Here is a 14,038-nt window from a genome sequence, read left to right as displayed (position 1 = left end):
ATATGCAAATACGAAAGACATAATATTAAGTTGTATGACAAGTTTAATTTTATTCACACACTTACATTTACATTTTAATTTATTTAAATTAATAAGATTTTTTTTTTTGATCGGCTTAAATTAATAGGATTTATAATTTGAAGTAGAGTCGATATGTTTTTTTGAATACACGGTTTATATTTTTGAACTAATTAAATTTTATGTTATGTTCCCATACTTTTAATAAAATGTGTCAACAAATTTAAAATTCTTTGTATGAATAGTGTTTAGGTTGCATTGTTCATATCATTGTCATCATGATTTTTAATATTTTCATTTTAAAAATATCCAATTCACACCTATGATTTGGACTTGGAGCGTGCTTTTGCCTCTTCTATGAGAGATTATTTGGTGAAAAAGTTTATTATAGTATTTGAATATATTTAATGGGTCATGACGTACCAGTTTTAAGTTTTTGTGCACTGTGGCTGATCGGCAATATATAACCGTTAATATTGAATTTTTCCATACATTTACATTGCTCGGTCGCATTTAGGCTTTGTCAACACGGTAGCTAATTTCATACGAGGGCCTTATTAAATCACCATCTACAACTAGGTTTGGTATACAATACTCCTTTTGTCTTTGTTTCTGGGGTGTCAAGCTTTGGTATATTCAATTATAGCCGTGCTGGGGACCCCAGTGGGGGTGACCTCCAACACCCCCACCTCCACCTCCACATGGGGTGGAGGCTGTGGACCAAGAAAAAAATAAAAAATAAAAAATATTTCAACCAATCACACTCCACTGGGGCTTGGAGGTCGCCCTAGTGGGGTCTGAGGCTTTTCTCATTCAATTATTCATGTATAGGTATAGACTATTGATCTTGACACATTTATTCTCTCTCTCTCTATCTCTCTTTTTTTTGTTTTTTCGTTTCATTTAGATACATTTAATTGCAAGACTTTTCCCCCCTATATTTGGTTTATAGAAAACTTAAAAATATTCTATATATTTTATTATATAAAGTATATAACTCCTCACGACACATTCTTTCAGTACACACGAATTTTCTAATTATTGTTTTAATTATAATTTTGTCTCTCAATCAAATTGCTCTTTTGGACAAAATCCCTAAAAACTAATAATCTCTCAATAAACACAACCAGCCTAAATTGCTCTTTTGGACAAAATCCCTAAAAACTAATAATCTCTCAATAAACACAACCAGCCACACCATTTCTTAGTACATACCACTAGACATTGCCATCGTTGTGATCTCATCCCTCCTGCACCCACCCTATGCAACTCCGTTGACACTTCTTAGCTCCTCGCTAGCCCATCACCCCTCCCCAACCTACTTCTCTCAGCGGCTTGTCGCACCTTCTCCCCAGTCTTCTTCTTCCCATTACACACCCTTTTTAGCACTTTTTTTTTTTTTTTCTTGTGGAGGCAGAGTTGGGGCTTCTTCTTCTTGTGAGTAGTAGAAATTGGGATGTGGCTGAGGAGGGGGCGATGATGAGAAGAGAAGGAAACTGTGACGGAGAGGGAAGGGCGGCCAGCGATAGGAGGTGGCTGATAGGCTAGGTTTAGGGTTTGAAAGAGAATATAAATGTATTTTGGTATTATTTAAAAATTGATGGGCTAAATAAATTAGAATAAAGCTTCGGACCTCGAGTAGGAGTGCTGGGGTCCCTTCCCATTGGTCTAAAAAATAATATTTTTTTTTTTTGATTCTCAGCCAACCCCAGGCCGACACGTGGCACTGAGAGGTCACCCCCACTGGGAATCTGTAGCATTGCTGAATAAATTATGTGTAATGAGGGAATGTATAGTATATATTAGAAGCTTTGTTAAGCTTTTATTTACTCATAATATCCTAAAATCGATGACTGCTAAAACTTCAAAGCAGTTGCTAAATAGTTTTCTAATACAATCCCCATTCCGTAGTCCGTTCAAAATTTGAGATGTACAATTACCATCTATTGTGTTCGCACCCACCGCTAGACATGCACACAAATAGAACTCCCTTATTACTATTGGTACTATTATAATACTCTCAGGTTTGGACAATTAAGTTACGAGTTTAGATAACTTAATAAAAAAAGGATAATTACATTTTACTCCTATGATTTTACGTATTTTCATATTATCTTTTTGACGTTGATAAATGTATTCATAAATTCTCAGTGATTTTGACTAAAGTACAAAAGTGATGGGACGTGACAGAATTATTTAAAAAACTAGAATACCATTAATTTTTTTCTTCAATTTTTTTATAAATGTCATTTTACTTCCATTTTTTTGGCAGTTGAACTCTCACTATGAACTCTCTCTCTCTCTCTCTCTATGTATGTGTGTGTATATATATATATTATATAGATATGAAATGCCTTTCCTCACCAAAGCCTTTCCTCAGCAAGTCCTTGGTTGAATCCAACTCAAGGCCTGGTCCATGCCCATTGTTGGCATCTGGGTTGGTCACTGAATTGGTGACTTGTTGATCAGTTTTCCTAGTGCCCAAACAACTGGGTTTCTTCCAATTGGTGACTTGGTGAGTCTTCTATTCTACCACAACAAATAGTAAAGCTCTCCAACAAGGGCAAAGAGGATGCACCCAAAAAATAAAAACAAAAACAAAAAAAAACAATAATCTTGGTTCAAATCTACTAAAGAATCTCCAAAAACCCTCAATTTATATCAGCAATCAACACTAAACTAAAACTCAAAGAGACAATCAAACAAACAAGTCATGAACAATCTCATTGTCTGTTATGAAAAACAGAGACCTAAAGCTCCAAGAATCAGAAGAACCATAGAAACAGAGAACCGAAGGTTTGTTTCGAGAGAAACAGCTATGATACCCAATTTTTCGAGAAAATCCAAGAGGACTCTCTTTCTTGAACCCACCTCAAAGTAAAAAGAAAATGGCTAAAAGATTAGAATTGAGTAGAAAAATCGCAAAACTCAGAAAGACCCATCTCCTAAATTCTTCTTATGATCTAACACTCGTTTGATAGAAAAATCACACAACCCAAAATAACCCACTTCTCTACATTACACTACGGAGAGACCCAAAAGTCATGAGTCCTCAAGGCTTTTGTTGCCTAAAACATACGCTGCAAGAGAAACGCTGCAAGAGAAAAAAGAAATTTTGTGTATCTGTTGTAATCTCTGCTCATTGAGATGAGAATGAGAGTGAGAGTGTGCTTGTAAGGTGGTGCTTCTGAGTCATCATCTTTGGCCATTTGTTTTCTTGATTTTGGAACATATGAAAAAAAGAGTGAGAGAGTGAGAGGAGAGAGAGAGAGAGAGAGTTAGTAAATTGAATCTGTATGATTGTTTCTAAAAGAGTTATTCAATAAGCTTGGGTGGGATCCGTCGGTGGGTGGGTCGTCATTCTGTTACCGGACTGTCGGCGCCGTTGCTATAGTGTTGATAACAAGGTGTGTGAGGGCGGTAAATGAATCGAATTGTTCATAAACAAGCTCGGCTCGACTTGTTAAGCGCTTGACTCGGCTCGGTTTGTTTAGTAAACAAGCCGAACTCAAACTCGACTATTAAGCTCGTTTAGTAAACGAGCCGAGCTCGAGCTCGCATAAACTCAGCTCGTTAAGCTCGGCTCGTTTACCTTTATTTAAATTATATAATAAATATATTATTTATATATTAAATAATATAAATAATATTTTTTACTTAAATATTTTTATTTAAATAATATAAATAATATTAAAAAAAATTATCGAGCCGAGCCGAGCTCGAGTTTCATTAATGTTAACGAGTTGAGCCGAGCTCAAACCTAGTTTCTTATCGAGCCGAGCTTGAACACAATAAACGAGCTCGATAAGTAAACGAGTCAAGCTCGAGCTCGAGCTCAGCAAAGCACGGCTCGGCTCGGTTCGTTTGTAACCCTAATGTGATGGTTGGACGACCCATGGGGATCGGGGGAAGAAAGTGGACGGGCAAATTGGTCCCTCAACACTCTAAATTTGGAACCAAATTTCAGTGTAGACACGTTTTTTTGGCACGTCTACCCAACATACTGTTAAGTCTACCGGATTCTCTCCTTACATTTCCTACTTCACTTCCTCTTTGCAATGGTCAAGATTCATTTTAAGAGAATTTAATGGTGTAGATTCTTTCAAAAAAATTATTTTTTAATTTTTAATAAAGTAATTTGAATCATTAGATTCTTTTAAGATGAATCTTGACCATTAGAAGGAGGAAGTGAGGTGGGAATGCAAGGAGAGGATCCTTGCTCCTGTTCAATACCTTTTATTCAGACTATCTTCTTAGAGCACTCTCTCTCTCTCTCTCTCTCTCTCTTTCTTCCTCTCTCCTCCCGACGCCGCCAGACTCATCCTAACCAGAACCACCGCTACCAGAACCACTCAATCTCCTCTGCGACCTCATATCCACCTTCCTTGGCAACCTCTGTTCATTTTTCTCACTCTCCCCCTCCTCCCTACAACCACCGCAACTACCGTCGTCGCTGGAGTCGGTTTCATTACTATTGAAGTCGCTACCGATGTAAATCGACTTAAATCTGATGTAGATTGGCTCAAATCTCCATTAATGTCAATTGAAGTCTGAAGAATGACGTCGGTACGGCAGAATAGGGGACCGTCGAACGGGATCCAAGTCGAGGTCGCCAGTGACGCACGAAGAGACAGGAATACACGTGTCTGTGAGATAACATAAGCCTGAACCGGTGCTACTCGTCAAACTCTGGCGACTCATTCGCCCTCAAATCCATTGACAACTGTCTCCATATATATATATATATATATATATATATATGTATATATGTACCTGTTTGTAGATATGTAGATATTTATATATATACATATATACATGTGTATTTATATATATCTCTTTTCGGATTGGTAGATCATCTCTCCAGATTTGTTTCAGATCTATTACACACATATATAGATCTCTCTCCAGATCTATTAAAAAATATTTCTTTTGTTGTTGTTGTTGTTGTTGATGATGATGAAATAGATTTGCAACAAATTAAAAAAAAAATTGATAGATAGGATAGATCAGTTTAAAATTTGAACAGATATGTTCAAAATTTGAATAGATAATAAAATTTTGACGGTGGCTTAGTTATTTCAATAATAAAGATATAAATTTTAACAGATAATAGATAATATTTTGTTCATATTGCAACATATAGGGTTGGTTTGGCCCTGTATTTCAACATATAGGATTTGGTTTGGCTTGTATTTCAATAGATAATAAATTTGGACAGATATTTGAACATATAAGGTAAAAAAAAAAAATGAATAGATAGCAAAATTTTAACAGATTAAGAGAGAGAAAAAAGGTGTAAAAATTCAACAGATCAGGTAGTAAATTTCAACAGATAGTAAAATTTTGAACAGATGAGGGGGAAAATTGAATAGATATTCAAAAAAATTTGAACAGATAGAAAATAATTTGAACAGATAGATGTAAATTTGAACAAATAGTAAAAAAAAGTCAACAAATAAAAAAAATTAACAGATAAATTAAGGGGTAAAATTGAAAATAAAATGTCTTCCAAAATCAACAAAAGGATTTCTAACCAAATTATTTCACAAAATGTGGATTTCTCACCAACAAAAAATATCTATTGAATTTAATACCTTATACCCTTATTGGATTGTACTTTTCAACAATTTTCTCTTATTAATACGACCATCCCTATGGAATTGCTAATCATAACATTTTTCGCTAACAAATATGAATATTGTGAAATTGAAGAAAGCGATGAACTCATTATTTTCATTGATTGAATCAGTGCAGTATAATTACAAGTATATATACACTAACAACAACCTCCTAACTACTGAAGAATCTAACTAATTCCACTTGGAAATCTGCTAGTCATTGAGCTACTAGCATTACATTCTTGTGATATACATGGTATGACAGATTAGTGATGTGCTAACATGTGTGGCTGCTTCTGTAGGTTAGACTGAGATGACTTGAACTGATTTTGCTCACCTTGACTTGATATTTCACCATTCCTCCTCAACTTATAAGAGAATGTATGAGCATAAGCTTGTCTCTGAGATAATGGAATCGAGAAGCGGGCAATGCTTTAGTAAACAAATCAACCAATTGGTCAGCAGTAAACACATATCTAAGATTAATGTGCTTAGCTACTACTCTTTCTTTGACAAAATGACAATCAATTTCAATATGTTTAGACCTCGAATGAAACACCAGATTAGTAGTAAGTGTCATTGCTGAGAGGTTATCACACCATAAAACTGGAGTGGAAAGAGAAGAAAGAGAAAAGTCTTGAAGAAACTGTTGAAGCCAACAAATTTCTGCAACTGTGTTGGCTAAGGACATGTACTCTGCGTCTGTTGATGAACAAGAGACAATGGCTTGCTTCTTTGCTGACCAAAAATTAAATTTGGCCCTAGAAATATGCAATAACCAGAAATTGACCATCTATCCAAAGTGTTCCCAACCCAATTAGAGTCAGAAAAAAGCATGTAAAGTAAAGGGACCAAGACTAAAACTTAGATCATGAGAAATAGTACCCTTTATGTATTTGAGAAGTCGCTTAACAGATTGAAAATGAGTATTTGTAGGGGTATGCATATGTTGACAAGCTTAGTTCACAGCCAAAAACAAGTCTGGCCTTGTAATAGTGAGATATTGAAGCCCTCCAACAATGCTTCTATAGAGAGAAGGCTGAGAAAAAGACAACGAGTAAGTTGGAGGAACAGAAGTTTTGACAGCCATAGGTGTGGAGCAAGGTTTACAATTAGACATGCCAGCTATGAAAAGACGATCTGAAGCATATTTCTGTTGGGAGAGGAAATAGTCATGTTGAAGATTGAGAACTGAAATCCCCAAAAAATTGGAAAGAGAACCAAGTTTGTTCATAGAAAATTCTAAGTGCATTTGTTTCAATAACTTGTTGATGATAAGAGGATCATTTCCAGTAAATAGGATGTCGTCAACATAGATGACAAGGATAGTGAGGGTAACAGATGTCTTGTTGGTGAATAGAGAAGTGTCAGACTTGCTATTTTGAAAACCTTAAGAAAGTAAGATGGTGGAAAAAGTGGAGTACCAAGCCTTTGGAGCTTGCTTAAGGCCATAGAGAGCTTTCTTAAGCTTGCATACATGAGATGGAGTTGAGGAATTCACAAACCTTGGAGGTTGGACCATATAGACCTCTTCCTCAAGTTTACCATGCAAAAAGCATTAGAGATGTCTAATTGCTTTATAGGCCAATTAAAATGAAGAGAAAAACAGATAAAAATATGGATAGTGGGTTACTTCGCAACAGGGATTAAGGTTTCTTGGAAATCAGTGCCTTCTTGCTACATGTAGCCCTTTGAAACTAGTTTAGCCTTGTACCTAGCAATACTACTGTTAGAAATTGGGCGCCCATGTGGCATGACCCGTGACCCTTTTGAACCTTATCCATGTAAGTTTGAATTTGAATTCAAAACTTATTTGGATAACCCACTCTTGATATTTATATCTATCATATCAACTGATATGGATAGATGATATACTCAGCCTATATATCTGATACGTTATATAGGATATGGGATGTATAGAATAACGAATAATTTTTCCCATATTGACTCTCTCTCATTAAAATAACAATCAAGCTTTTTGCACTGTGACTTGTGTGGGTGATACTCATATTGTGGTATCACTCCATTGCTGGGTGTTCGTGGTTTGTGAAACATGTGATTTACCCACAAGGTTGCGTTATACTTGATTTACAACTACCATCTGAGTTCTTCTTGATTTGAAAAACCCACTTACATCCTATAGCAATTTTAGAAGGAAGAGGAACTAAGTGCCATGTACCCTGAGCATGAAGAGCTTCAAATTCTCATTGCATAGCTTCAACCCAAACTAATGATTGAATGGTCTCTTTAATAGTAGCAGGTTCAGTATGAAGAAGTCTCGAAGAAAGGCCAAAAGCAAATGTATGAAGACAAATAGATTCCTTAGCCTTAGACCTAGTAGTCATAGAATGAGTATTGATAGATGCTACAAGTGCTACAGATGTTATACTTGAAAAGCTCAGCCCATACTTCTTAAAACTCAAGTATTAAGGAGAGGGAAACTAGAGTCTTATAACTAGCACAGATCGGGCAACTTCAAACGATGTGGGACACATTCCAACACACCCTCTTAGATCACAATACACATTAGCTGGACTAATAGCCCACCAATCAACTTCAAACGATGTGGGACACATTCCAACACACCCTCTTAGATCACAATACACATTAGCTGGACTAATAGCCCACCAATCAACTTCAAACGATGTGGGACACATTCCAACACACCCTCCTAGATCACAATACACACTAGCTGGATAAATAGCCCACCAGTCACAGGCCCAACCAAGCTTTGATACCAAGTTGAAAAGTCAACCCACACTTCTCCTTAAAACTCAGGTATTAAAGAGAGGGAAACTAGAGCCTTATAACTAGCACAAATCAGGCAACTCTAAGCGATGTGGGACACATTCCAACAGTTATAGGTGCTGTAGGGGCCACATGAGTTACAAGTAAAGCTACAGTGGTTGCAGGGATTGCAAGAGTTACAAGTGAGGTTGTAGGGGTTGCAAGTGAGGTTGCAGAAGCAATAGATGTTGTAGATAAAAATTTAGAAGCTCAATACTAATCGAATTAATATGGATAGCAGGAGAAACTGATGTGGAACAATAAGGAGGAGAGAAAGTAGAAGACTCATAACTGGAGGAAGAACTAACATGAGAAGAAAAACCCAAGGAGAAAAATAAAAACCAGAAGAAGTAGACATAGGAGATGAATGACTAAAAGGCCAAAAGAAATATGTAAGGAAGAGGGAGGGCTAGATAAAGTTGGAGCAGAAAAGGTGAGAGAGAAGGGAAAACAAGTTTCATTAAAAAGAACATGCCTGGAGATATAAACTTTTCCTGTCAATGGGTCAAGACATCTATATCCTTTAATAGTAGGATGATAGAATATAAAAACACAAGCCAGAGATTTTGGTTGCAAGTTATGTGAAGTGTAAGGCTTTAACCATGGGAAATAGTGACAGCCAAAGACTTAAAAATAGGCATAATCAGGCATAGCATGATACAGTGTTTTGAAAGGAGAGGAATTATCAAGAAATGAACTAGGCATGAGATTAATGAGAAACACAACAGTGACAATGGCATCAAACTAGTAAATAAACTAATGGTAAAGAAGAGTGACGAAGTAGAGTAATAGCTGTCTCTATGATATGCCTATGTTTTATTTCAGCAATTCCATTTTGGGCCTAAGTGTAAGGACAACTAGATTGATGAATAATGCCTTGAGAGGTCAAATAAGAATCCATTCTTTTATTGACAAATTCAATTGCATTATCTGTTCTCAAAATTTTGAGTTTAGTGTGAAATTGTGTCTCAGTATGGGCTTTAAATTCTAGAAATTTGGAATAAACCTCACTCTTATAAAGCAAAGGATACATCCAAGTAAACCTAGAGAAATCATCAATGAACAAAATATAGAATTTGATTTTAGTATTGCCAGAAGAAAATGGACGTCATACATCACTATGTACTAAAGAAATGGGTGAATCCACAACAAAGTTAGACAATTTGAATGGTAGTCTATGCATTTTGGAAACATTCCAGTCAATATAAGCAAACTCTTATTCAAAGCAGGTGCATGAGATAACTGTGGAGCTAAATGCTGAAGTTTCCCAAATTAGGGATGGCCTAGTCTTTTATGCCATAGTAAATCAGAAACAGGAACAGATGAGCTGGTCTTATATGCTTGAGGTGAAATCACAGAAGAAGAGTTATGAAACTGATACAATCCATTGATATTAGTACGTCTATGTAGTGCCTGGTTCATGGACTTGTCCTGAATCACAAAAGAATTGGCATAAAAAATCACTACATAATTATGATTTGCAGTTAATTGATGAACAGATAAAAGATTAGAGGAGAGAGAAGACACATGAAGAAGATTATTAAGCTGGAAAGAGAAGGTAGGAGTAGGTAAAAGGCCTTTACCAACATGATGAATAAGTAGTGAAGTACCATTACCTACTATGACTTGATCTTGGCCTAGATAAGGCTGGTGGAATGAAAGATTAGCAAGATCATTAGTCATATGGTTAATAGCTGCGGAATCAATGTACCAAGACACATTTGTCTCATGTGATCCATGTGATCCTGAGGAAGGAGAGGAAGAAATCTCAGGAATAGCAGCAGTGTAGGCTCATGTGTTTGATTGAGACTATCTTTGATCCATAGGGTGATAGTTTTGATCCATACGATACCAACAGTCAAAGGCTGAGTGTCGTTGACCTCCACAAATTTGACAACCAAAAGATGAAGAATAGGAAGAAGAATATCTGCTCTGCCTTTATTATTATATCTCCTATGAGATTGCATGTATCTTCCTCCTTGTCCTCTGTAAGAAATTCGACCTCTATTTGAAGAAAAACCTCTATTTGAGCCAAACTGAGATAAATGTGAAGAACCAAAACTAGATCTAGAAGTCTAATTTGATCCTTTTGTGACTGAATAGGCAACACTTAGATCATTAGTGTTAGATACATGTTTCAACTTATTTTCAACATGAATTTATTCTGAGCATAACAAGGAACACAGTTCCTCCATTGAAATGGTCTCTGATCTGGCACGGATTGCAGTCTTGAATGCATCATACTCATCACGTAGCCCATTGAGATAAGTAATATCAAATCTTTGTCATCAATTTGTGCAGAAGCCAAGGATAATTGATTAGAAATCTCCTTGATCTAAGAAAGATACTCTTCCATAAATGAAGTCTTCTTCGAGATGTTCTGTAATTTATTCATTAACTGGTGTATATGTGACCTTAAGAAAGAGGTGAAACGCTTTTCAAGAAACTTCCACACTTTAGAACTGTGCTGAAGATGAAGAACAGAAGAAAAAATCATAGATGACAAAGTAGCAGTCAAGTAGCTCAACGAATGAGCATCAATGATTTGCCATTTGAGATACTCTGGATTTGGAACTAAATTTCCAGTTGAATCCTTGACTTCGGAAGGACATGGTGTTAAACCAGTCACAAACCCTAGAAGATTGGTTGCTCGAAGTAAAGTCTGCATTTGGTTCTTCCATATCAAGAAGTTAGTATAGTCTAGCTTCACTGTGATTAAAGAACCGAGATAACTTCACTGTGATTAAAGAACCGAGACTATAAATGAGAAGACTAAGATTTGATGGCAACGAAGATGAATCCACCATTGAAGGATCTTTCTTGCTCGTGTGAGCTTCTTGTTGCTCTGATACCATGAAGAAAGCTATCAACTCATTATTTTCATTGATTGAATCGGTGCAGTACAAATTACAAGTATATATATTTTTGAAAATTATACTCTTACCTCTTAACAAAATATATATATATTTTAATTTAATCCTTTTAAATAATGTCTTGGAATTTTTATATCACTATTTTCTTTACCTCATTTTTTTTAAATCTATTTAATTTGTCACTTTAAATATTTAATTGTGCTCAAAAAATTATTATAAATTTTATATTAGAAAAATATTGTATGTTACCGATTTTTTTTTACTGTTTTATATATTTCCTCTTATATGAATACTCATAATTGGTTCATTTATTTACTTATAATTATTACACAATTAATGATACGGTGAAAAGAAACAAGTGATATATAACAGCTCATGCATATTATTTATTCACTTTTTTCTCTTTTTTTTTTTCTCTATCCCTCTCTATATCTCTTTTTGTGTGTGCATCTTGATATATTTTTGTTATTATATTTTATAAGGGCATATGATTATTTTTAAACCTTGATGATCATCAAATATAAAATCAAATTAATAACAATAACGATGACATACTAATTTTTAGTCCTATCATTAAATAAAAATTAGGTTCATTTTTTTTTTCTCAATAGATAGGAGAATAATTACAAATATGAAAAATATTTATATTATCAAACATATTACTAGCCCATAATGGTTAGAAAATCAACAAAACTTAAAACAATTAATAAACCAAGCCCAACAACCACTACTAATTACATACAACACCCATGATGGGAGAGAAATAAATCACCATAAAAAGGGGTATCAAACTCCTTTTTATAGGAATTGAACCCAAGACTTCACACCACAAAGGGTGTTACACAACCACTAGGCTAAATGCCCTAATTAAAAATTAGGTCAAGTTATTAACTTGTGATTTTTGTTAAAGTTTCAACCCAATGATGTCCGTTCTGACTTAAAATTTTTTGTCCTGATATTGTTTAATGGTATAACATATAGGTAGCAGGGTCGTAGGAGCCTCACTTTTAGGGCTTGTGGGAGTTTGTCGCGGGCCTTTCTTGATTATCTGAACTATTCATATTGTAAGATTCGTTAAATATATCACACACAAAAAAAATAGATTAATTAGACATTCGTAATCCCATGATAAAGTCTTAATTGTTTTTTAAAAAAACCCTTATCAAAGCCATGTTAATCGTATATATTTTTAAATATATGTCCAATTAATCTAATCTTTTTTTATAAATAATTTATTTAATGAATCTTATAATATAAATAATTCGAACCATCAAAATAAATTTGAGATAAAAGTGTCCACCAAGCCTCACAACAGGCTGAACAGAATCCCTTTGTCCAACATGTAGACATTGGAACTCCTCTATTGGTATTAGGGGTGAGTAATGGATATAAAGATTCGTCCAAACCGAATGAATCGAATCGAACCGATCCGTCGCATTTTGGATGGATATGTGATGACGAACAGATAGTTGCAAATTGATTTTTTCTAATTTGCCTAGTTTTGGACGGGTGCCGGACTTGAGGTTCATTTGGCCGCGACTGAACCGCTAAACCGTAAGCACCCATACTAATTTGTAAGACTTTGTGTTTTCAATTTATTTAGATATTCTATTTGTATTTTCAATTGAAAAAGAGTTTAAATATTCTGTTGAAAAAGATTTTCAACCAGAATATATTTTTTGAATTGAAAAAAATAAATGTATTGTTTATCTATATTGTTTGGTTTTTAAATCTAACTCTAAAAGTAATATAAAAAAATAGATGATATATGCTGGTTGATTTTTTGTTTTCAAAAATAGAGATATAACAATATAGAGACATACAATCTCTACTACTGCTCTGTTTATGATTTTGGTGGTTTGAACTGTTTTTATATTTTAAGAATCACATATTGTAATACTTTATGTGAATGAGACATGCTGTAATTGTAATATGTGAATGAGGCATGCAGTGATTGTAATATTCTAAAATTTCAAACTTTCTTTCTTTGGATGAGGCATGCAGTGATTATAATACTTTTTTAAGTCATTGATTGCAAAACTTTTTTTTTTTTTACGAAGTGCACAAGTTGAATTATGTTGAAAATTTATAAAATTTTAAACCGCCAAATCGATTCGTATCTATCTGCCAATCTGCTAATCCGCTTAATCCACATCCGTCGAATTGACGGACGGATGTGGATTGATTTTCTCCAATCCGCCAATCTGGTGGACAGATGACGGATTGAAAGTTCCGTGGCCGCAACCGACCTGCGTCCACCCCTAATTGGTATGGTTAAAAGTTCACTTAGTTAAGATTTTATCTAATCGGATTGGATTTTCTTAATTTGATCCTGTACTTTGTGAGAGTGTTTGGCCTTAGTCGGTTTATTTTAAAAATTCAAATCTTTTAGAGTGATTTTTTGTACAATGATTTTAAAGTTTTTCTATGATTGAAATTTGTTTTTTTAGTAATTATTAATATCATTGTATCCTCAACTTTGTATTTTTGCACCCACAAATTTTATAGAATTAATATTAGCCATTTAAAAAATCACCTTAAGATCATTCTACAATCTTGATTCTTATTTTGGATTAATCTCGATAATTTAAATAGTTTACTTTTTAAATTTTATTAAAAATATATATTTATACAAAAAATTAAAATGATCATATATTAATAATTAACTTACTTTTAAAAAAAATTATAAACATTATAATTTCAAAAGCAATATTTTATATTTTTAATACAATGATTTAAACA

The sequence above is a fragment of the Camellia sinensis genome, chromosome 9, assembly GCF_055761805.1.
Source record: "Camellia sinensis isolate YWXY chromosome 9, ASM5576180v1, whole genome shotgun sequence".
Lineage (NCBI taxonomy): Eukaryota > Viridiplantae > Streptophyta > Magnoliopsida > Ericales > Theaceae > Camellia > Camellia sinensis.
The sequence above is the reverse complement of the archived record's forward strand: the minus strand, read 5'-3'. Positions refer to the sequence as shown.